Source organism: Camelus bactrianus, chromosome 27 (genome assembly GCF_048773025.1).
Source record: "Camelus bactrianus isolate YW-2024 breed Bactrian camel chromosome 27, ASM4877302v1, whole genome shotgun sequence".
Classification (NCBI taxonomy): Eukaryota; Metazoa; Chordata; class Mammalia; order Artiodactyla; family Camelidae; genus Camelus; species Camelus bactrianus.
The window spans coordinates 21,378,250-21,401,627 of record NC_133565.1 but is presented as its reverse complement, the minus strand read 5'-3'; positions in this window follow the sequence as shown (position 1 = coordinate 21,401,627).

Sequence of the window (23,378 nt, the reverse complement as noted above, 5' to 3'; positions counted from 1 at the left end):
TTTTAGATATTAGTCCCTGTCACATGTTACGCATTGCCAAGTATCTCCCTCTGTCCTGTTTTCTATTAACTTTATAGTGATGTCCTTTATTTTAATATGATCCACTATGTCTTGCACTGGGAAGTTTTGTCTAAAAAGTCTTTCTCTCTAAATCACAGACACTTTCCACCATCAACTCCTATTGACTTTGTTGTTCACCTTTAAATTTTACATATTTAATTCATCTGGAATCTACCTTTGTATGCAGTGTTATGTGAGATCCAGTTTTATTTTTCTCTGTGTAATGAGCCAGTTTTCCCAACACCTGCTATTAAACAGCCCATCCTTTTCCCATTGATTTTTTTGGATTAAGTTCCCACACATACCAAGGTTCCCTCACCCAGCTTTCCTCTCTTCTCTATTGGTCTATTCATTTTTCCATAAGTCCATTCCATGTTACCTTTATTAGTAAGGCTTTGAAATTGTCCTAATATCTAATGGGCATACCCCCACCTCAATTCTTTGCTTTTTTAGTTTGCTGACTTTTTTGTGGTCCCTTGTTCTCCCTTGTATTTTGATAGTTTATATCAGTTTAAATCATTTATATTTATAGATTATTGAGTTCATAAACAAATCCAACTGGAATTTTTATTGGTGTTGCATTGAGGTTAGAAATTAATTAACAGAAATTTGCCAATATGAAATTATCCCATCAAGAGCATGGACTGCATCTCCACAGATGATCCTCTGATGCTCAAAGCTTACTTTTTTTTTCTGGAAAGATCATGTATATTTTTAGACATGCCAATATCTAGATATTGGTTGATACTGTAAATGGTATCTTATTTGTACTGAAATTTCTAATGGAATATGACTGATGTAGGAAATGTTATTTTAGTGACCTCGTAGGCAGCAAAATCTCGCCAAGTCCTCTTTTAGTTCTAATGGTTAATCCTGTTGGATTACCTATGTAGATATTCATATCTTGTGTAAACAGTTTTATTTCTTCCTCTCCAACACTTTCTCCTCTTATTTATTTCCTTATCACCTCGACCAGTAGCTCCTTTCTGTGTTAAACACACCAGCACAGGGAGATCTTAGTAATGTCTCTGGCCCCTCTTAGGGGTGGGAACTTGGGCAAGTTTCTTCACCTTGACTCTGTTTCCCCAGCTGATAAACTTTACTCGTAGGGTTGTGATGGTCTTGATAATAAACCCAAAGTTCCTAGCACACAGTGGGGGCTCAAAGCATACAGTGTAATTTCACAGATTCTCCTAGTAAGGACATTTCCTTGGTGTCCCATTCCAGCTATTGCAGGGAGATGTACCATTTAAAATATGCAGGATATTGAAAGCAGGGCGACGGTAATTAGTATTTGAATCCAAAACGAATGATTTACAAGACTGGTAGAAATGATTTCGGCCCCCTACCAACTCTAAAGCATTGTTCACGGAAGGTAACAGCCAAGAATAACCAGAGTAGATGAGCAATAGCAGGTACACAGATCACCCCAACTTTTCACTCTAACTTCATAATGTGTGTAGCAGCAAACTCATCATGGACACACTTTTAAAATAAGCTCTCAGTGATCAAGGTGATGGCGGTACAGAATGTGAAATAAATTGAATTTCATTTGTTCTAAATTGATGGGCAATGATTGAAAAAGAAAAAAAAAACAGTGTAAATGTCCATTTTTTATTTAATCTAATATTGGGGGGAGAAAAACACAGTTACTTGTTATGTATTATTTGCAACATTTTCATTTGTATGTATTAGACCAAGGCTTAAAGTATTACCAGTGATGTAAATGCATTAATAAATTCTAAGTTTTATTCAATCCTTCTTTTTAAAGGTATAAACCATCAGGCTATTTTCTTTCTCAAATTAGATTTTAATTAAATTAAGACAAGATAGTAGCTCCTCTAATTGTTGGTACGTGCTCTCGGTGGCGAGCTGGTCCTCCCTCCTCACGGTGCAGGTCAAAATCCTGATACGTGGATCACCACCAGTAATTATAAATTCCGGGGAACTGATTTCACAGCTCTGATTTTCAGAAAATTGCATGTTTTTTGGCTCTGTTTGAGTGGAAGCATGTTTGCAGTAACAACTTCAGTAATAAAAACCATCTTTGAAAACTATTCTGTTCTTTGATATGACTGCAGGGATTCTACTCATGGCTGATGGCTAGGATTTCAAATAATATTTGCACAACTTGGACGGATTTTTCTCTTCTGCTTGGAACTGGGTGATTTTGCAATCCCCCTTAGAGATACCACACTAAACAGGACGACGATAAATCTGATTCCTTCCCAGGGTGCGCATTCCTCACCGTGCCTGATGGAGGGTTACAGCTGTGGAAATGACGCCGGGTCCCCCTGCACTGACTGTTCTGATTCTCTGATCTCAGCACTTCTCCCCCGTGATCCTAAGCTGGAAGATATTTTCGTATATGAGCTACACCACGGCGTGTTCATAGTGGAACTGCAGAATTATCGTTTCAGAAATTACTTTCTACCTCAACTATCTGTATCCTTACCACCTACATCATCTCCACAAGCACATACCAGATGAGGCACACAAAGAATTGCTAGGTGTTTAAAAGCCTGTATTAAGTACCTACTATAAGCCTACCTCGGTGAAAGGGGATTTAGCATTATTGTATAGTTAATTCTCTTGCGAGATAATAAAACACATGTATATTGGCCTCTGCCCCCAGTTCCTGGCCCAGAGCTCCTAAAACCCTTATAATATCCTGTGTGATGGGAGTGTCTCTTGTTCTAAAGGAGTGACTCTGGGTGGGCTCCTGGATGACTCCTGGAGGAAAGACCAAGCCATGATTAGAAGCTTGGAATTGTCAGCCCAGCCCCCAGTCTCTTGAGAAGGCAGGAGGGTTGGAAATGGAGTTCATAATCAATCATGCCTACACAATGATGCCACCGTAAAAATCCCAAATGCACGGGGTTTGAAGAGCTTCTGGGTGGGTGAAAACACCCACACCAGGGGGGTGATACACACCATCCCCACGGAGACAGAAGCTTCTGCATGCAGAACCCGCCCAGACCTCACCCTAGGTATCTTTAAATCAGGCTGTTCATCTGTATCATTATAGCCTTTAATAAACCGGCAATGTAATTGTTTCCCTGAGTTCTGTGAGCTGCTCTAGCAAATTCATCGAACACAAGGAAGGGGTCATTGGAACATGCAATTTACAGCTTAGCGGGTAACCTGAGGACCTACGACTTGCAATTGGCATCTGAAGTGGGGGGCAGTCTTGTGCGACTGAGCCCTTAACCTCATGGGCTCTGACGCTACCTCCTGGGAGGTAGTGCCAGAACTGAGTTAAATTGTAGGACAACCAGCTGGTGTCAGAGACTTGCTTGGAGGGGGAAAACACTCACATGTCCGGTGTCAGAAGCGTTGTGAGTGTGGTAGTTGTGTGAGAGCAAAGAAGACACACACAGAAGGATGGGGTTTTCCCCAGTACGTCTCCAGTGACCTTGAGATGGTCAACAGCATTGACAACTACAGCATCGCCAGTAATAGGTCTTGAGAACCTCACAGCAGCTAAGAACACGGTCCTGAGCCAGAAACCCTGTCTTTTTTTAGGTACAGTCGATTTACAACGTTGTGTTAATTTCTGGTGTACAGCAGTGACATTTATACATATACATTCCTTTTCATATTTTTTGTCATTATTGGCTATCACAAGGCATTGAATGCAGTTCCCTGTGCTATACAGTAGGACCTTGTTGTTTATCTATTTTATATATAGTAGTTAGTATCTGCAAATCTCAAACTCCAAATTTAACCTTCCCTACCCGATTCCCCCTCCAACCATAAGTTTGTTTCCTATGTCTGAATCCCTTTGTCCTTTTTTAAGATTTCATATATGAGTGATATCATACCGTATTTTTCTTTCTCTCTCTGACTTACTTCACTTAGAATGACCATCTCCAGGTCCACCTATGTTGCTGCAAATGGCATGATTTCATTTTTATGGCTGAGTAGTATTCCATTGTGTACATATACCACATCTTCTTTATCCAGTCCTCTGCAGATGGACATTTAAGTTACTTCCACTGTTGTAAATAGTGCAGCTCTGAACAACTGGGTGCAAGCATCTTTTCGAATTAGAGAGAAACCCTGTCTTTACATTTCAGCTCTGCCATTTGAGTTGTGCCGCCCTCATTTCTTAACCTCTCTGTGCTTTAGTCTCCTTGTCTGTAAAATAGGAATAATAACAGCACCACCTCAAAGGGCTATGGCTGGGATGAAATGAGACCATGCAGGTGACATGCTCTGTCAGTTACAAATGATCTTCAGCTGCAAACTACAAGTAAGATTTTATTTTTCTCATAGAAAGAAATACCCGGAGCTGGGAGGGTTCAGCAGCTTAGGTGTGAGGCAGCGAGGCCTCTAGGCCTCCTCCTCGTCCTCCTCGTGGTCCCTGGCAGGAAGTAGGAAGCAGGGCAGAAGCCGCGCGTGTGCTAGCATGGCAGTGGAACCATCCTAGCCCCTGGAAAGCGCCGCCCAGAGGCTCCAAAGTGCCCATCCCCTCACTTCCCACTCCCTCCGCAACCTCACCACACTCCAGCCCATCTCCTGACTGAAATGGCACTAAGCTTGGTCATGACTCCATGCTGCTAAATTTAGCAGACAGTTCTCATTCCTCCTCTTTCCTGACCTCTCTCTCAGCTGAGCAAGATCCCCATCTTGAAATTCGTCCTTCCCATGGCCTCCATGAACAAGGTGCCCGCTCTCTGCTTCTTTTCCTGCAACTCTAGTGGCTCCTTCTGTCCCCTTCGCGTATTCGTTCTCCTCCACGTAACCACTCAATACCGGTGTCCCCAAGGCTGGGCCCAGACCTCCTCTCTGCTCCCCTGACATCTCTCACTGGGCCATCTCAGCCACACTGCAGCTTAATTTCCACCTACACACTAACGATGCCCGACATCTGAGCTCTGGACCTGTGCAGCCACTCCCGGCTCGAATCTTCACTGGCTGATTCTGAAGGCTTCTCGTATGCAAAACGTCCAAGAGAGAGTTTGTGATTCTCCCCAACCCAGAAACATTCCGCTCCATCACCACCCTCTCCCCAAGTTTCCTGCCCAGGGAAGGGCCCCACCTGCTATCCAGTCAGACAGGCTCCTAACCTGGGACTCACCCGTGACTTCCTCCCTCTTTCCTTCCGTACCCAAACCAGCTGCAGATCCTAGTGATGTTTACTCCTAGAGATCCTCCAAGTCTGCACCTTGTCTCTGTCCTGCTCCCAGTCACCCTTCTCTCTCACTGGATCATAGCAATAGCCTCCTCACTGGCCAGCTGGTGTCTCTCTTGTCCCAGTCTAGTCTCTACATGGTAACCATGGAGATCTCTTCAATACACAAATTTGATCACATCACCATCACCCACCCATGCCACCCGCTCTGCCACATTCAAAACCTTTCAGTAGCTTCTTATTTCTCTTAGAATAGAGGCCAAAATCCCTAATACAACCTACAAAGTTCTGAGTGGGGGGGCCCTGACTAACTCTGGGGCCGCATCTTGCGCTGTGGGCTCCACATTCTGGGCTGCAGCCACAGTGGTCTTCTTTCTCGCCACCAAGCCTTTGTCCTTGCTGGGTCTCTTCGTGGCGTGGCCATGGGAACAGGCCTCAGAAATGGAAAAAAAAGAGTATTGGGATAAAGGAGATCAAGTCATTTAGAGGCTGAACAGGTCATCCACACAGATGATGGAGTTGACCAGGATGATGGCAAGTGGTGACATGGAGAAGAAGACTCAGAGTCACCTGCCAAAGCCCTCAAGCGGATGTGCAGACAAAACTCCAAAGTGTAGACGACAAATACAGCTGGAGAGCTTGAGACAGTCCAATGGCCTGAGCCTCAGAGCCCTGGGAGCTTTTGATTCATGAAGAAAGGCAGGAAAGCAGCCATGAGGAGCCAGAACACTGATCCAGCCCCGGCCCTGTCCTTCCTCCAGGACCCAGGACCCCAGGAGAAGGAGCATTCAGGAGACACACAAGGGAAATATAGTCTCCAAGCTGCTGACTCTGCCCTCAGCCCCACCTCCCCTTTCTGTGCCCTCCCTCTTTCCTCTTTCCCCACCTACCTTCTCACTCCTAGCTGCTTAGTGGCCTCCCCAATAATAACATTGATAACAGGGATAATAATACTGACCTAAAAGAAAAAGGGATTCTCACACAGACCCATCAGAGGGCGTGTTCAAGGAAGCTCATGGTTGGGTTGCCGGCCGCCACCTTGGTCTCCGTTGTTGGAGCAACGTTGTGAATGTGCCATGTTGAGAATGCACGCTATGGGATGTGGCATAGCACTGAGGAAAAGCAGACTGGAAACAAGTGCACACGGCAATGTGGATGAAGTGCAAAAACATAGTGCTCCTAGTAGCCAGGCTGTGGCATCTAAATACAGCCTCCCACTCATCAGAAACAGGGCTCCTGGAAGAAACTGCTGACTCCAGGACTGAGGCAGTAAGTGTATAACATGAGCCAGGAATGTCTGATTCTACCAGCAGCAAGGAAGCTATCAAAGACTAATGAGGTGGTGTCAAAAACAACTAAAAGAAACCAACTTATAGAGGCTCCCACTTGCCAAAGATGGGACACTTTGAGCACCAAGATGGATAACTGCAAACAACTGAAATAATCCACTAAATCCATGAGTTCATGATCTTATTTTTAAAACCTTATTGCTTTATCTTTAGAGAAACTCACTCATTATTTTGAAAACTGATAAATAAAAGGAAAGACTCAAGCAGAAATCTTGCCTTTCCTATACAAACTCTATTTGAAGGTGACTAAGTTCCTCCTTATAGAAATGGTCCAGCTAATTAATCAACAAGGAATGATAGATTATCATCCTTTGGAAGCCCCTAATGAACTCATTGATTATCATCAGTGCTACTCTCATAAAAAGACAACCAGGCACCAGCTGCCTCTTGATGGAAGCCCAGAACTTCACCTATAAGGCATTTCTTGGGAAAAAATTTAACCTGAATCCAATCAAGTTTCTAGATCTCACTACCAATTTACAGGAAATATAAAGGGCAGAGGAACATATTAAACAAAACCACGGGGAGACAGTTAGCAGAATCCAGACTATGGAAAACTCCAGGAATATAAACAATCTAGTTTTCAATAAATAAATTCTTAGGGCTGGAGGGCAGACCCATAAATTAAAAGAGATTCAAGAGACATATCCACCAACTGCCGTGTACAAATCTTATTTGAATCTTGATTCAAACAACTGAGAAAATTATGAGACAGCCTGGAAGAACTGAATACTGAATAGTTGATGATATAAGTGATTATTTCTAATTTTTAGGCAGGATAATATGATATAATGATTAGGCATTATGATGATTATATTTTAGAGGTTCACACTAAAGTATCTGTTGATGAAATAGTTACGATGCTGGGATATTAGCGTAAACTGTGATCTACAGTGGGAAGGAGTGGGGTGCAGATGAGCAAAAACTGGCCTCAAGTTTACATTTGACTTTTCATGATGGGTACACTGGAGTTCATAATACTGTTCTACTTCTGAAATGTTTGAAATTTTGGCAATAATAAACATTTTTAAAGTAGTGGTGAGTGAAATATAGAATGAAACAGGATATCTACCATGCCATTTATGTAGGTTTAAAATACACACACACACACACAAGAAAAACAATACAGATCAAAGGACATACATCAGACATATTAGACTAGTTGCCATTAGGAGGATTGGGAAACGGATTTGGAGAATGAGATAAAAACGTATAAAAATAAGTGAAACAAGAAAGGGGCTTGCACTGACCAACAATGAGGTGTCATTAATACAACCCTCTACCTCTGAGGTCAAAAGAAATTATTTCACACAGGTGTGAGGATGAAGTGAGACATGTGAGCACTATTCCTGGCCCGTCAATGGTCTGTACGTAATAAATGTCCCTTTCCCTCTGTTCCCGCCGACTCCAGCATCGCCCTGCCCTGCTAAGGAATAAAAGTGGTCTGATAAGTTAATTTACTGTAAGGTACTAAGCACCAGTAACAGCTTTATCCTCCTGTCTCCTCAGGAGACGCTTTCCAGAGAGGGCAGTACTTAAGAAATGAATCTCTAATAAGTGGAATTCCTGCATTGCAGCAGAAATTTCCATTTCCTTAGTGCCCAGCCCTCAAACAAGAGGGCCAACAGCATCCACTGCGCAGGGGATTTCAGGAGGGCTCAGATCCACCCACCAGCCCACAATCCATCAGGGTGGCAGTCTGTTGTTTCCATCTCTTTTCTTCTAAATCAAATGTATCAATACTAAAAGCCCACCCCCTGCTAGCTCATCTCAGGAGTCAGAGAACTCCGGGTTGCAGCTTGGTCTTAGATGTGCGTCAAAGTGAAATACTGATGGGCTGAGTTTGGCTCTTCCACCTAGCTGGGAAGGGTTCAATTCCAGGCCCCACCTGGCTACCGCCAGAAAGCCAGCCTCCACCGTTCCCTGTCTCCTCCGCTCTGCCTCTCTGACCATGACTGCCACGTTCCTTCTAAGCAATGTATGAGCTATTCATTCAAAATAACGTTTCGGGTGAGTGGCTCACTGGCAATCACTCAGAGGTTGCCCATGACTCACCCGGCAATTGCCTCGGAGTCAGTGGCGCCTGCCAGCTGCTCAGCAGCTAAAGGAGAAAAGCAGCAGAATTCTACCTGGGTTTGTAATAAATAGATACTCCTCCATTTTATAGGAGCTGGTGGAGTGAAAAGTGATCAGTTAGCCATGTTCCCGGCTGCAGCTTGGCCCCAAGAGGTCAAAGTTAAGGTCAGCTGTAAGCAGAGGCAAGGATATTTCACCACCCAAATAAAGCCCAGCCAATGTACACGTCTTCGTCTGGCAAACTCCACATGTCCATCACCGCGCTGGAAGACCCTGAGAAAAGCCATTCTAAGACCTCCGCTTTCAAAATGTTAATAACCTTGTGAGGAATGTAGAAAATTTGATAGAACAACATGAGACAGTACAACTAGCCGGCATTCATCTCCGTGTGGAATAACTTTTCCCAACTGAATTGGTAGACCTGAATTCCACACCTGCCCACGTGCCACGACCTACACAGATTCCTTCTCTGGAGACCTACCTTGACTCATCTCTGTTTTCTGTCTGAACCCTCCGAGGTTGCAGCCTGGCACCCCCAGGATACACAGGGAACCCCTGCATTCTGGAGCTCAGCCCTACCCTTAGATGACCCCTGTTAGGGAGGAAGAGGAGAGAGGAGTCAAGGTGGATTCTGATGGCATCTCCCCGTTGGGGTAGGAGCCGGCCAAAGTCCCCTCCGCAGCTCCTTGCTTCTTGAATCCAGTGTTATTTTGAGCAGAGGCCCCTGTGTCCGTTATCAGGAGTTCTGACTGGAACAAGGAACTGACAAAACCATCCAGGATCATGGGCAAGGAGATCGGCCTTACACTGCCAGACCCAGGCTCCATTCCAAGCTATCAATCCCCCCGCCGGCAGGTTCGGCTTAGAGTCTGGACCATCAGCCACATTTGTATTGCTAGGAACAATGTCACAATTGCACAGCTCAGAGGTCTAATATCTGTCACAAACTGCTCCTGGATTCATTCTTCTTTCCCCTCGTTCCAAGCCTTCTGAGCAAGCAAATGAAGGCTTTCAGCCGTAAGTGATTGAGTTACCTAACCAAACTGACCAGAATAGGGTACAAGCAAACAAAATAAAAGCTAAAATTTGAATGTAACCAAAGGAATTGTGCAGCAGGGAACTGGCTTTTCCATCTGAGACAGCTGAAAGTAGATGTTAAGAAAATTAACGTAGGCATTTTTCATGCATCAGGGTCTCTGTGTTAGCTAATAAGAGCTTAGAATTTTGGATGGGCCATTGTCTTTAGAGATGGTGAATGCTGAGAGAATTCAGGACATGGATGCATGACACAGACTATGAATCCCGCTGCCTCGGTGCTCAGCCATCTTGTCGTTGAATGCCATGATCAAGTACAACCCAAAACAACAATTTCACTTTTAAAAGTCCATTACTTAGGACAATTACTCTACCGTTAGGGTATTTGATGCAAGCAAGCAAAACCACCTCTCTTAAACACAGTGGGCATCTGTTGGAAAGGTACAGGATGCTTGCAGGATAGAATACAAAGCTCATTCACTTGTCTCGGAGAGGTCAAAACCAGACTCTCTCTAAGGGTCTGGGGAGCTGGGGCTGACCGATAGCTCGTGCGGGGCCCACTGCTGAGATAAATATGGAACCCAAACATTTCCCCCATCACGTGTCACTCCTACTCAGGATTCAGGATTCCCCAGGACAGTGACTGCCCAGCCTGGATCATGTGCTCACCCCTTGTCCAGGATTGGATGGGACACTTTGATTGACAGCCCCAAGAAGCCAGCATAGACTAGGGAAAAGAGAATTCCGCAAGGAAATCTGGGCACCGCTACCACGAGAGAGGGAAAGGAAGCTGGGGAGGCAAACACACGCCACTTCACCGCCTCTTATCAAATCCCATGCCATGCAGAATAATGGTCCCAGAGTGTGTTTTTACATAATTTCATGTATTAAGTTACGTCCTCCCTAAACTGCCATGTTTTGGAGAGAAAGATGCTTAACTTCCTTGAGGAGAAGTTTCCTCAACAACCAGCAATAAAGTTGAGTCAGATAAGAACTTTTAAACCAGAAGTGCCTCAGGCAAGAACAAACTACTGATTCATGACAAAGGATTCTGAGGGTCGGTGTCACTGGCCGAGTGGTGGCTGAGGACATGAGGATGGTAACAGAAGCTGGCTGAAGACCATGCTCTGTCCATCAATATTGTTCTTGTGTCAAGAGACAGGGTCAGAATAATGCCATTGCCCAGATTATGGTGAAAATTCAGGAGGAAAAGGGATGGGAAATAGCTCATTGGCAGAGTGCATGCTTAGCATGCATGAAGTCCTGGGTTCAATCCTCAGTACCTCCATTTAAAAAAAAAAGAAGAAGAAGAAACTTTACCCCAAAAAAACAAAAGGCAGAAAATTCAGGAGGACAGACAACACTGGTGACATGAGGGTGCACATCCCAAAAGAACAGGAGAGCAGAGAAAGAGAACATTGAGGTGGAACATTTTATAAAATGAAGTTATGTTGTGGCCATAATCCTCCCCTCAAACTGCCCATGGGGTTTGTCCACCCCTAATCTGGATAGCAGGGATCTCCCCCAAATAGAAGGTTGGCAGACTGCTGGCATCAATAAGGAGTGGCTGGGGCACGGGTGTACCTTACTCCTACACACCCCAAGTCTCCACCAACCCACTCCTACCACCATCTTTCCTTGATCCGGGCAACTGAGGCGCTTTCAGTCACAGCCAGACCTATGTGAACGCAGCTTCCAAACAAAACCCTTTCAACTTGACTGCTGCCTCAAAGCCCCCCACCCCATATGGAAATTTTGCAGTCACCATTGGATGTCTCCGTAGGAAGTTCTGACAAACATGGATACCTCTGGACACTCTTCTATGCAATTTACACCTCTGAAGCCAACGTTACAGAAGAAGGTCAAGGTTGCTAGGGATGGAGGAGGTGGTCTGCAGGAGTCTGTCTCTCTCTCTCTCTCACCTCCTCACCTGGCCTGCTCCTGTCTCCACACCCCCAGCCCCTACTTCTTTGTAGGTTCTAAGTCATCTTACGTCTCCTCTTCTGCTGTTGCTTTTTCTTCATATACACAAGCCATCTGTCATCATTTCACCATTTTTGTTGACTTTGTTGTCAATGTTTTTTTTTAGATTGCCAGTTGAAAATTGTTTATGTAAAACAATGTTTGTAAATCATCCCATGTTCCCATTGACTTCCACTGCCATTTCAGAGGCACGGTCCAACAGAGGGAAAAACTTTGACGTATGTAGTAAAAAAAAAAAAAAAAAAAAACAACCACAGATGGAACCTACTATATCCTTCAAAAGATATTCAGCATTTGACTATGATTTGTGAGTATGCGATTCTCCCCCTGGATATCTGCGAGAAAAGTTAGTCAAACAGGCAATCAATTAGAAAGAGTGCTCCGTGTTAAAAGTGTATCTATTATTTATGAACCACCTTTCTGGATTGATCGGCTTCCGTTTTATTGGTTTTTCTCAATGACCTGATGTAAATTGACTACTTAATCATTCACATTTGTAATCATTTGTCCAGATAGTCTGTGGAAATCTCCTGGAAGCCCGCTGGGCTGCCCTTGATGGGAACAGCTCCTCAACACCCTCCCCTCCTTCGTGGTCGCTGTGTCCTGACTTGCCCTCCCTTTCTCCATCCCTAACGACTCCCCAGGCTATGAGACAGCCCTCTCAGGATTGACCTTGTACTCGGCTGTGAGTCACGTTTACTCCTTGAATTGTATTTGCTTCTGCCTCCTCCAGCCCCGAGTTTCTGCCCAGCACAGGCTCTCCCACCTGTTTGCCCCAAGGTCCGTGCGTCTATTTGTCGAATGTTCAGAGCAGAGTATTAACATGTTACTCTTTCTTTAAAATCACATGTTAGCATTGTGCCGGTAGCTAGTGGGTTATATTTTTAGTTCTAGCCTTTCTAGGCAGGGACACCCAGCCTTCCTGTTTTTGTTTCTTGACTGTATCTTTTTAGTCCAGTATTGTAGGCACATTGGAGTCCCACCGCCTGCGACGTGCATTCCCACCCTGCATTATCAGAGGTCCAAGATCAACACATTCCAAAAATCCGCCCTGAAATCTAACCTCCTTGAAACTCAGGTGGAAGCACCTGATAAGGCTTCACCTCGTCCAAAATCCACATCTAAAGGGATGTAAGTCTGTTCCCGACCAAACAACAGCCAGAGCCTGGGAAACCAAAACAGCAGCAGACATACATCTAAAGTTTTACTAAACAGCACTTACCTCTGTATGCGAGGCACTTTGATGTTATCTATGCTGTTCTATTTCATTTGTAAGAACTGGTTGCGCCCATTAAACTGGTTTCACTGTTGGGCTGCATCCCATAGTGTGTAAAAACACTGATTCCATCAGTCTTGGCTGAAGAATTAAAGCTAGATAATGTCCCCGGGTGACAGGGAGGGAGCTGAGTGGGAAAGCACTGAGGACCTGGGGCTGAGTCCCGGCTCTTGGGCTGCCTTGCTGATCAAGTGGAGGACAAATCACTGGACCTCGCTGTGACTCACTTTCCGTCTAAAATGGAGGCTCTGCCTGCTGGGTCCTACGCGTGGGTCTGTTAGAGGGGTCTAACGAGATGAGAGGTACGAGAGGGCTTCGGGAATACTGAAGGGCCACTCAGCTTTGAGGGGGTGTGTCAGCCACTGAGAAGAAATAAGTGACAGAACCATCTGCTCGTTTCCACATGCTGTTCCTCTTCAACTCAGCTCGGCTGCTTGTAGATCAGGTAGAGGTGGTCTAGCGACTGAAACCAAAAAGAGGAAGGAAGTGAGGGAGACTGATAGAAAGACAGGATGCAGCGCATGCTGATGAGGCGGGAAGCCCCATAAAAAGACCGGCAGGACCCCGAAGCAGGGCCACTACTCTCCTGCCAGCACCATCCGGTTCCCTGGCCCAGAGGCTCTGTCTCACTTTTTGCCTCTGAAATGGCTTACTTACCCCTAAAAGTCTATTGGTTCCCTGAGCTCACTCCTGATTGGTTATTCCCCTCACTCCTGATTGGTTATTTCTCTCACTCCTGATTGGTCTATTTCTACAAAGCTTGTTCCTAGTTGGTCAACTTCTGTTACACTTTATTTGCATATGATGTTGCAAAGTGTAAAACTGGCAGCCTATAAAGGCCTGTGTAAACCTACAGACATCTTCCAGAGCTTGGAGTGTTAACTCCTCTGGGGCCTCTGGCGTAATAAACCTGAGTTCCCCAACTCTCTGAGTGCTGCTTGGTCTCTCGCCTGGATCCAGGTTGCTGTTTCAACTGAGCTGCAACACATTTTTCAGCAACACTGAAATAAGCATCCCTTTATTGGCCAGTGATTCACCCCTAGCACCAGCAACCAGGAGCCAGGGGCTCAGTGTCTCACGCTCCAAGAGCATCACGAAATTCATACAATACTATACATACATAATGTATAATAATACTATATTATATATAGTATTGTATATACGATATGTACATCATAAATGCAATATATACTATTGCAGTGTTATTATATATAGTGTATATACTACACATACTATTGCACTGTTATCATAATATGTTATATATACTATATAACTATTGCATTTTATACTATATACACTACATAACATACTGTACAATATATACTACATACACTACTGCATTGTATTGCATTGTATAGCATACATGTTATACTATATACACGTCTGCATTAGTAGTATACATATCACATATATATACACATGAACATAATATTCTATTTAATAGTGTTTATAGAGTATGTGTAATATGCTAGTGTATACTATATAATATATATAGTATATTATACAGTTGCCAGTTTATAGTATATATCTATGTACATATCCTATATATTTATATTCTAATTCTCAGAGGCTTTATTCCCAGATTTCGTGGTAGCATGACTGTGCAAAGCTGATCGTTTCCTCTCGCTTATGATTCAGAAGCTCTCACTTTGTCAGGGACAGTCTTCCTAGCACATGCAGGACGGATCTTGGCATGTCTTCCATATTATTTGATCTGACTCTCACTGTCAATCACAGAGCACTTCTAATGGGACCAGATGGTTCAGCAACCTATACGCCATTAGCCTCAGTTTACATAAGCTTTCTGAGAAGCAAGTCCTATCCTAGTAAGACTTCTAGCTGAATTTCCCTTTCCCTCAGAGATGTTAAACGCCAATGCCTAGAGGAGCTGGGCACTTCCATAAACGCAGAGACAGGGGCCACATGCAGGAGCACATTTTTCCCTGTGGATTCCTAAGACTGCACCCGGCTGGTGTCTACACACCTATTCCATCTAAAGGGGGCAGCCGATGCCCAGTTCCAGCCAACTGTGGGCCTATGTGTCCAGATCTTCCAATGTCCCAAAAGAAGTAAAATATCTGGATTTTTATGTAAAATTGCCTGATTCTTAAATGGTCAGTCAAAAAAAATTTTAACAACATACAGATTAAAGAAAACAGCAATTCAGTCTGTGAACATCCAATTAATGACCTTAACTTTTTTCTCAAAAAATCAGAATTAAGCAATCTTTTTTCCTATGACACTATCTCGTTAAAAAATAAAATCAAGTTAAAAGTCAAATTCACCTAGCATTTTGTCTTTAGACTTTCAGGCCACGTTAGCCCATATCCTCTAAGAAACAGAGCCCGAGGCAAGGACTGAGATATTTACACTTCACCTGGAGGATACTACCCCTGGGCCTCAAGGGCAAGGAAAACGGGAAGGACTGGAGGAAGGAGGGGGAGCCTTACAGGGTGCTGCCTCTGCTTCACCACAGGCCACAAAGAGACACACCAGGTCACCAGGCAGGTGGACACCCTCCATACAGGGAGATGCAGATGGACTACAAGGAGAAACCGGCCCTCAGAGCGCAGGCTGTGGGAGAAGGAAGGAGGGGAGTTTAATCCGCCAATTCCAGGGCAGAGAAAAGGGTGAGGCAAGTGAAACACCTGGGCTGCAGGTGACTCCTTACTTTGGGCCTTCAGTGCCTCGCTCACCTCGCCCTAGTCCTGGGCCTGGCCGGCTCCCTCGCGTCTCCTGTTTCCCATTAGTCAATGTTCACCCTACTGGGTGACCCTCCCCTGAACTTGCAGATGCCAGAGCCCGTAACGACAGGGTATTTCTGTTTATTCAAGTCCAGAACCTCCAGGCATATGGCTGGTTGGCCTAGCTGCATGGCAGAGGGAAAGGGGAGGGCCCAGGGCTCTCAGGGCAGTTGACTCGCTGGCTGCAGTGGTGGCTGTAATACAGGCCAGGAGGTGCCTTCAGAAAAAAAGGAGGCAATTGGGAGAATTTAAGATGGTACAGACAGACACAGGATACATGGACATAGTCAAAAAATAGCTATATCAAGAACCATTAAGTTAGTTATCAGAAGTAAGAAAGGGAGTTTGGGGACTGGCTGATACAAACTACTATGTACAGAATAGATAAACAACAAGGCCCTACTGTATGGCATGGCTTCTAATAACCTGCAATGAAAAATAATATAGGGGGGAGGGTATAGCTCAAGTGGTAGAGCGCATGCTTAGCACACACAAGGTCATGGCTTCAATCCCCAGTACCTCCTATAAAAATAACTAAGTAAGTAAACTTAATCACCTCCCCCTACAAAAAATAATAAAATTTAAAAAAAAAAAGAAAAAGAATATATATAGATGTATAACTGAATCACTATGCTGTACACCAGAACCAACACACTGTAAATCAACTATACTTTCATTTGGAAAAATAAATTTGAAAAATAATAAATGACGGGACATCACTACAGACCCTTCAGACAGCAAAAGGATAATAAGGAAATGTTAGAACATTATGCCAATAGATACAACTTAGATGAAACAGAAAAATTCCTTGCAAAAATTACTAAGTTGACATGGCCCAAGGCTGTAGAACAAATCTGAAACTTCGATTACAAACCGAGGGAAAGTGCCATCATTTACACATCCACACGCTTGCGCTTTCCCACTTTCTCAAAACCATTCAAATCAGAACATTCATAAGTTCAGCAAGCCTCATAATCTAAAATCAAAGAGTAAAGTTCTTTAAGCCAGGGTCTTAGCAGAGAGTCTCAAATGGAAGCTTACCTGCCAGGCTTCCCATGAATACAAAAAGAGGGTTAATAAAACCAGTCACGAGAGTGGGATGAGTAAGACAAATCTGGAGAAGAACCTGAGACTACTAGTACCCCATGGCTCCAGAAAGCTTAATCCAGAAACATACTGCAGCGACAGCTGACGGCCAGGTCTTCGCCAGAGACGGCAAACTCAGATGCCGAAGAGGTCAGAGACCAGCTGAGAAATCCGGGAGTGGGCGCTAAGACCCTGACCCGCTCCTTGCAACTTCACGGCTCTGTCTAGTTTTACAACTACGAGTGTGGTCAGGGACTCCAGATTTCCCAGACTGTTATTTGAAATCCCCCAATGTTTAAATATTGGCTCATATTGCTTAAAAAAAAAACCCAAAAATCAACTGTGTGGTCCAAACACACACATCAGCAGACCAGACACAGCTGCTCTCCCCCAGCCTATGGCCTTCAGTACATGTTCTGCTTTTAGGAGGTGGGGCGTGGAGCGGGGGGCCTGGGGGAGTGTGTGTCCGCTTTCTGGTTTGCTTGTTTGGGCTTTCTCTTATTTTGAAAAGCTAAAAGACCAAGCTCTGGAATTTTTTTTTAAGCTCTGGGATTTCTGTCTTTCTTTTTCATGACTCCTGGGGCGTAGGGGCTTCCCAGCAAAGGGAAACAGTCACCGTCACCCATCCCAGCTCTTTCTCCGTCCTACCCCCAGGATCCAGCCGATAAGGAGGGAAATCCTAAGACTTGAAGAGGTTGGGTTTCTTCTCTCCCCGTCAGGCTACCACCGACTCATTGTCCTGCCTTCAGTTTTTAAAACACAGTGGCGCTTTTTGTTTTGTTTTTTTTTTCCGACTGCTGTTTCCATGTGGCCGAGCAACATGGTGGGGAGGGCGAACACTGAGGTTCCATTTTACTGTGAGAAGATGTTATCCTGCATCAAGAAGCAAAAGGAGAAGCAAATGTCTCTGAGATTCCTGAAAAGAAAGCAGACTAATTGGGCCTCGGAGCCCAGGCCCTAGTGTGCAGGTCTGGCATCGTCTCCTGAACTTGGCTGTCATGGTCACCTGTGGGAGCTCCAGTGAGCCAGCAAAAGGGAGCTGGCGCCTGCTCCAGGGGACAATGCATATGGGACAGACGGTTCCGTGGAGGATGCCTGGCACTGACATGCCATCTCCCACCAGCACCCGGCCTCCCAGTGGGAAAAGAACTTTCCAGCATCACCCTGAAACACAGTGGTTGCAAGGCAAGCATGAATGGAAGGGAGCAGGCGGGCAAGGGCAGCAGGCACCCTAGCATCCCTGGCCTGTCAGAGAGAAGCTGAACGCTCAGAAACTCAAGGGGCTAAGAGCACCAGGGGGAGCCCATCAGAACACAAACAGACGCTGAGAAAAACGCCCTCAGAGCCACTCTCCCAGTGCACTTTGATGGGCTTAGTCAAGCTGCCTGTGGATCCAGCCCCACTCCCCACAGAGCAGCCCTGAGACTTCAAGCCCCAGTTGTCCACATCCTTTGCACATCTTCACCAAGGCCACCAAGCCACAATTTTCAGCAATAATAAGCAGTAAGCTTGCTGCGAAGGTGTTTCCATTCACAGCAGCTCAGACAGAAAGCAAACGGTCCCGCTACTCCTGTCCTCCTGCACAGATTTGGAACACTCCCAGGCCCACGGAGGAGAGGTGGAACCCATGCTGGGACTTGAACAGACCCCCTCCCAGCCATACCTGGGGGAAATGGGAAGGGCGAGGCCTCATGGGATAGGCTGGCAGGGAGCCAAGGAGGGTCTTTAGGGAAACTCGGGCCTATGCAAAGACTTGAGGTGTTGAGAAGGAGCTCCCCACACACAACGCCTGCCCGGTCACCTGGAGGCCAGCTGTCCTCTAAAGGAGGGTGACTTTTTTCCCAAATGGTCTTCTCTGGAAAAATAAGAGAGCCCATTCAGAGAAGAGCCACCGTAATGTTCCAGGAAAAGAAGAACTGAAAGGGGAAACAAGCAGAAAAGTATTCCTACTCATCTAAAGTGTCTTCCAAAATCCTGAAAGAAATTTTTCCAGAATTGACTATTTTTATATCAGGAAAAGTATTAAAGTCATGGCAATAACCTCACATTTAGAGTGCCAGGCACTCTTTCAAGTGCTTAAGATATATGAATTCTTTGTGTCCTCACAGCATCCCATGTGGTAGGTGCTTCCACAGCTCCCAGTCTGCTAATGAGGAAACTAGAGCACAGAGAGGTTAAGTAACTTGCCCATGGTCACACAGCTAATAAGTGGCTGAGTTAGGATTTGAACCTAAATTGTCTGAGCCTCTCTGCAGGGCTGCCTCCTGCAGTCTGATGCTCTAAATGATAGTAACAAAGACATAAATAGCATGTTCTGACTAATAAAGTGCTTTCCCTGATTTATTCATTCCAAAAAAAATATTTTTGTTTAGCCCCCACCAAATGCAAGTCCCAGAGACAGAGTGATTAGCAAGTAATACCCTGGTCCTGCCCTCACAGTGCTTCTCCTAAAGACGTGGGAACAGACCAAGGCAACTGCTCCTAAAATTAAACATAAGGGCAGTGAGAAGTGCTTAAAAAAAAAAAAAAAAAGAAAAGAAAAAAGAATGGCTATAAGGGTCATCACTCTTTGAAACAAATATTATTTTCCTGATTTTACAGATAAGGAAACTGGGATTTCAGAGTCAAATGCAATATAACAAAAAGAACACACCAAATTTCAATTTTTTAATTTACTTTTAAATTTTATTTATTTTTTTATTTATATTTAAATTTTATTTATTTATTTATCCCACTATATCCTATGATCTGACAATCAGAAGATAATGAAGGGTATAGAGAAAAAGTCTCTTTCCCACCACCCCCCAGCCGCCCAGGAACGATGGATGAGTGATGGGTCTCCTACCGGAAACAATCATAAGTAACCAAATAGACACGCATTTTCTTTCTTTACACAAAGTATAGCACAAGGCACACGCTGTTCTGCCCCTTGGGGGTTTTTTTCTAACAAATACACATGCGCGTCCTCATTTTCTCATGGCTTCGTGGCATTTCATAGCCTGCTTTAGCCAGTGCCCTACTGATGGTCACCGAGATTTCCAGTCTTTACCAGCACAAACAGGGAACCACTGAACATACAGACTGTTTCACACACACGTAAGTGGATCTGTGTGATAACCTCCCAGAAGCGGAATTACTGGGTCTGTGGCCATGTGCATGTGTAGTTTTGATAGGTATTAACCATGTTGCCCACAACGGCAATGCCCCCAGTGTACAATCATGCAGCAGCAGACAGAAGTGCCTGTTTCACCAAACCCCAACCCAGTGAAAGCACACTGCTTGGAGAATCAAGTGACCTGGCCGCCCATTCCGTCCTTTGACCCGGCCTCTCAATCTCTTGTCCTCAACGACCTCATAGGAAAAGTGAGCTTAGTTGTGTCCCCTGCCCTGTATTCCTAAGGCATCCAACACACAGCCCCTTGAAGCCAAGGTCAGAGGCACCAGAGCTCCCCAGGAGAGCAGCTCACAAGAGATGTCCCCAAGGCCAAGGCCAAGGCCAAGAGAACCAACTGCACTGAGCCAGGGGTCAGGCAGGGCACCTTGGAACAGACACCAGCAAGACAGCTCTGGCTCTGCAGCCAGATGGGCCAGGGCACAAGCTGCATGACACTGGGCAAGGCCTCCTCCCTTCTTCCCTCCCTCGTCAAGAGTCAGTGCATGGGGAGCATTGAGCCCGTGGCAGAGGCTCACTCAGGCCACGGCCACTGGGCAGACAGGCCCAGGGTCCCAGGACCCACGTGCCTGAACACAGGAGCGCCACTCTCCCAACTATTTGTGGCTCTCCACTCCTGGTGAGGAGCCCACTCTGCCCTTGAAGGTGGGACAGCCCTCAGTCAATGCAGAAAGGAGCTGGGGAAAGAGAACCTAGCCTTTCTACACCTGGTGGAAAGGGTACCAGTGTGTGCTCGGCAGCATCTCCCAGAGGTGCTCGGGGGACACGCCCAGATGCCAAGGTGATAACGGCTCTTCAGCCTGTCCTCAGGGCTCACTTTCCTGTCTCACCTCTGACTCTCCACAGACACTTCCTGGGAAACCCCCCAAATCAACCATTTGCACTCAGATCCTGTCTCAGGCTCTGCTTCGGAGTGAGTCCCGCCTGACAGTCGTTACTGCTGAGCAGAGGAGAGACACGCCAGTGAGGAGGGAGGCTTATATCCAGGTGGGCAGGGGAAATGCACAGCAACCCACTTCTGCATTCCAGCTCCTTCCGCAAGAAATGTAAAGGAAACCAGGGGGTAGGGTATAGCTCAAGTGGCAGAGTGCATGCTTAGCAATGCACTAGGTCCTGGGTTCAATTCCTGGTACCTCCTCTAAAAATAAGTAAATAAACTGAATTACCTACCACCCTCAAAAAAAATAAAAATAAAGGAAACCAAATGTCATCAGGGTGTGTTGGTGCCCCAGGCAAATTAAAGGAAGATACAAGGCTTGGAGCAGAATCTCAATGGAAGGCCAGTGGCTAGGAATGGGCAGGAAGTTTGCAGGACAAACTTTAACACCAAGGTAGAAGATAAGAGAGAAGTGAGAGGGAAAGAATATCATAATGATGAGATAGCTACTGTCCTTGACCTGCCCATGCCCCATGGGCTAACTGGCACTGCCAGTGTTATCTCTTTGCTAGGGGCTCTCTCAAAGCTGCAGAAGGTTGGCAGGCATTGGAGGAATCGACACCCATCTCTCAACCAACCCCTGACAGGTTGGAGTATAAATACCCCAGCTCCCTGGCCCCTCTGATGGGATAATCCTCTACAACTTCCCGCATTTCCCACAGGATCAAGCTCCAGCTACCCCGGAGTGGGAGCTGGCTTCATAACACCCCTTTGTTGGCTGCCTGCCCTCCTCCACTTGTCTCATTTACTCTAACTCCTTACAGAGTGTCTCAGGTTTTGCCTCCAGGGGATCCCAAACTAAAGCACTTGGGTACCCGTTGTGTGCTGAGCACCAAGCCAAAGGCTTTATGTGTATTGTGCAGACCTGGTACAGCTTCCATCAAGAAAGGAAAACATACAACACAGCCCATGCATCAGGGGAAAGGTCAGGCCTTGGTTTCAAAACAAACGTCCGAGATGACACAGGGAGAGCCATCCAATTCGAGGCCACGCCAGGTGAACAGAATGTGACTGAGCAGATCTTTCTCAGGTCATGGAAGCTCTGACAGAACAAAAACAAGGTCCATGGAGGGAGAACCAGGCTTCTGAAGCATAGCAAGTGCAGCCCGTTGTCTGCGGTTGGGCGCCCTGGCTAAGTACATGCTCCTTGGAGAAACTCACTTTGCCAGAGGAGTTGGGGTTTAGTCTGCCCAGCTTTGACCAATCTGCCCCTTGTTCCAGGATGGCCTGAATTCACCATCGCAGATTAGAGGAAGGAAGAAAAAGACGTCTCTGCACCCCTTCCAGAAAAGGCAGGGTGAACCCTAGCTAGGTTAGGGGGCTGGCTCACGAGCCTCACCAGCACAGAGAAGCACAGCTCACTGCCTAGACCGCGAGCTGTGATCGCTGCTGTCCTTCCAAGCAGCGGGGAAAACAGGCCATGCCTTGTGGCTTCTTGCTACAAAAGCTTCATTCCTTAATGAGGTTTCTTAATTTAGGGCAGGAGAAAACTTTTGGGTTATTATTAGGCCACAAATGAAGGCTTGTGTTTCATTTAACTGCCCCACTTAACAAAAGAAACTTTGCTTTGGTAATTAAAGAATCATTTTTAAGTGTTAAGAGGCCACTGGATAACCTTGAGTGAAGCCTGAAATGTAATCGGGCTTTGGTGTCCCGTCTGTAAATTTAACAAACTGGGACAAACAATCCCCAAGGCTTTGTCCAGCTCCAACAATCAACAGTGGTTTTGTTCACCTCACCGCCTTCCCCTCATGGCGGCCTGTGCAAAATCCACATCTTAATGGTATCTGTTCTTGCTAACCCTTGGGGTCTTTGGATACTGCTGGGGACCATGGCATCTCCTGCCTCCACAGGACCCTCACCCTGTTCCCACACAGGGTCCCATCTATGGGGCCAAGACAGCAACATCTCCCCTTGGCAACCCACAGGGGAAAAAAAAAGAGATAATCGCCTCTGTCAGTTCCACGTGTTAAGTCATCATGTACCATCTGAGGTCTCCTCCTGGCTGAGTTATAAATCATTGCCTCAGGAGGAAGTTCATGGGTCCTGGAGAGGGGCCGCCCTGCATTATGAAGGCTTTAAAACCCATACTCATAAAATGTGGTAGGAAAATTCATCTTTGAGGTTTACAGCCAGCAAAATCTGCGATGTCGCTTTTATGGATGCTTTTAATGTTCTCTGCTGAGTGGTGAGCAGCCTACCCTAGGGGAAGTGCAGGGTTGACTATCTTCCTGAGTGTAAACAAGAAGTGGTAACTGTGTCCCCCAGAGTCAGTGACCCTGCCCAGGCTGGTAAACCAAACCCCAGGTGCCAGTGAGGAGCTCACTCTAGAGGCTCCTCAAGATGCCTGGCTGAGGCAGGAAGCCCCATAAAAAGCCTGGCAGGACCCCCAGGTAGGGCCACTACTCTCCTGCCAGCATCATCTGGTTCCCTGGCCCAGAGGCTCTATCTCACTTTTTGCCTCTGAAATGGCTTACTTATCCCTAAAATTCTATTGGTTCCCTGACCTCACTCCTGATTGGT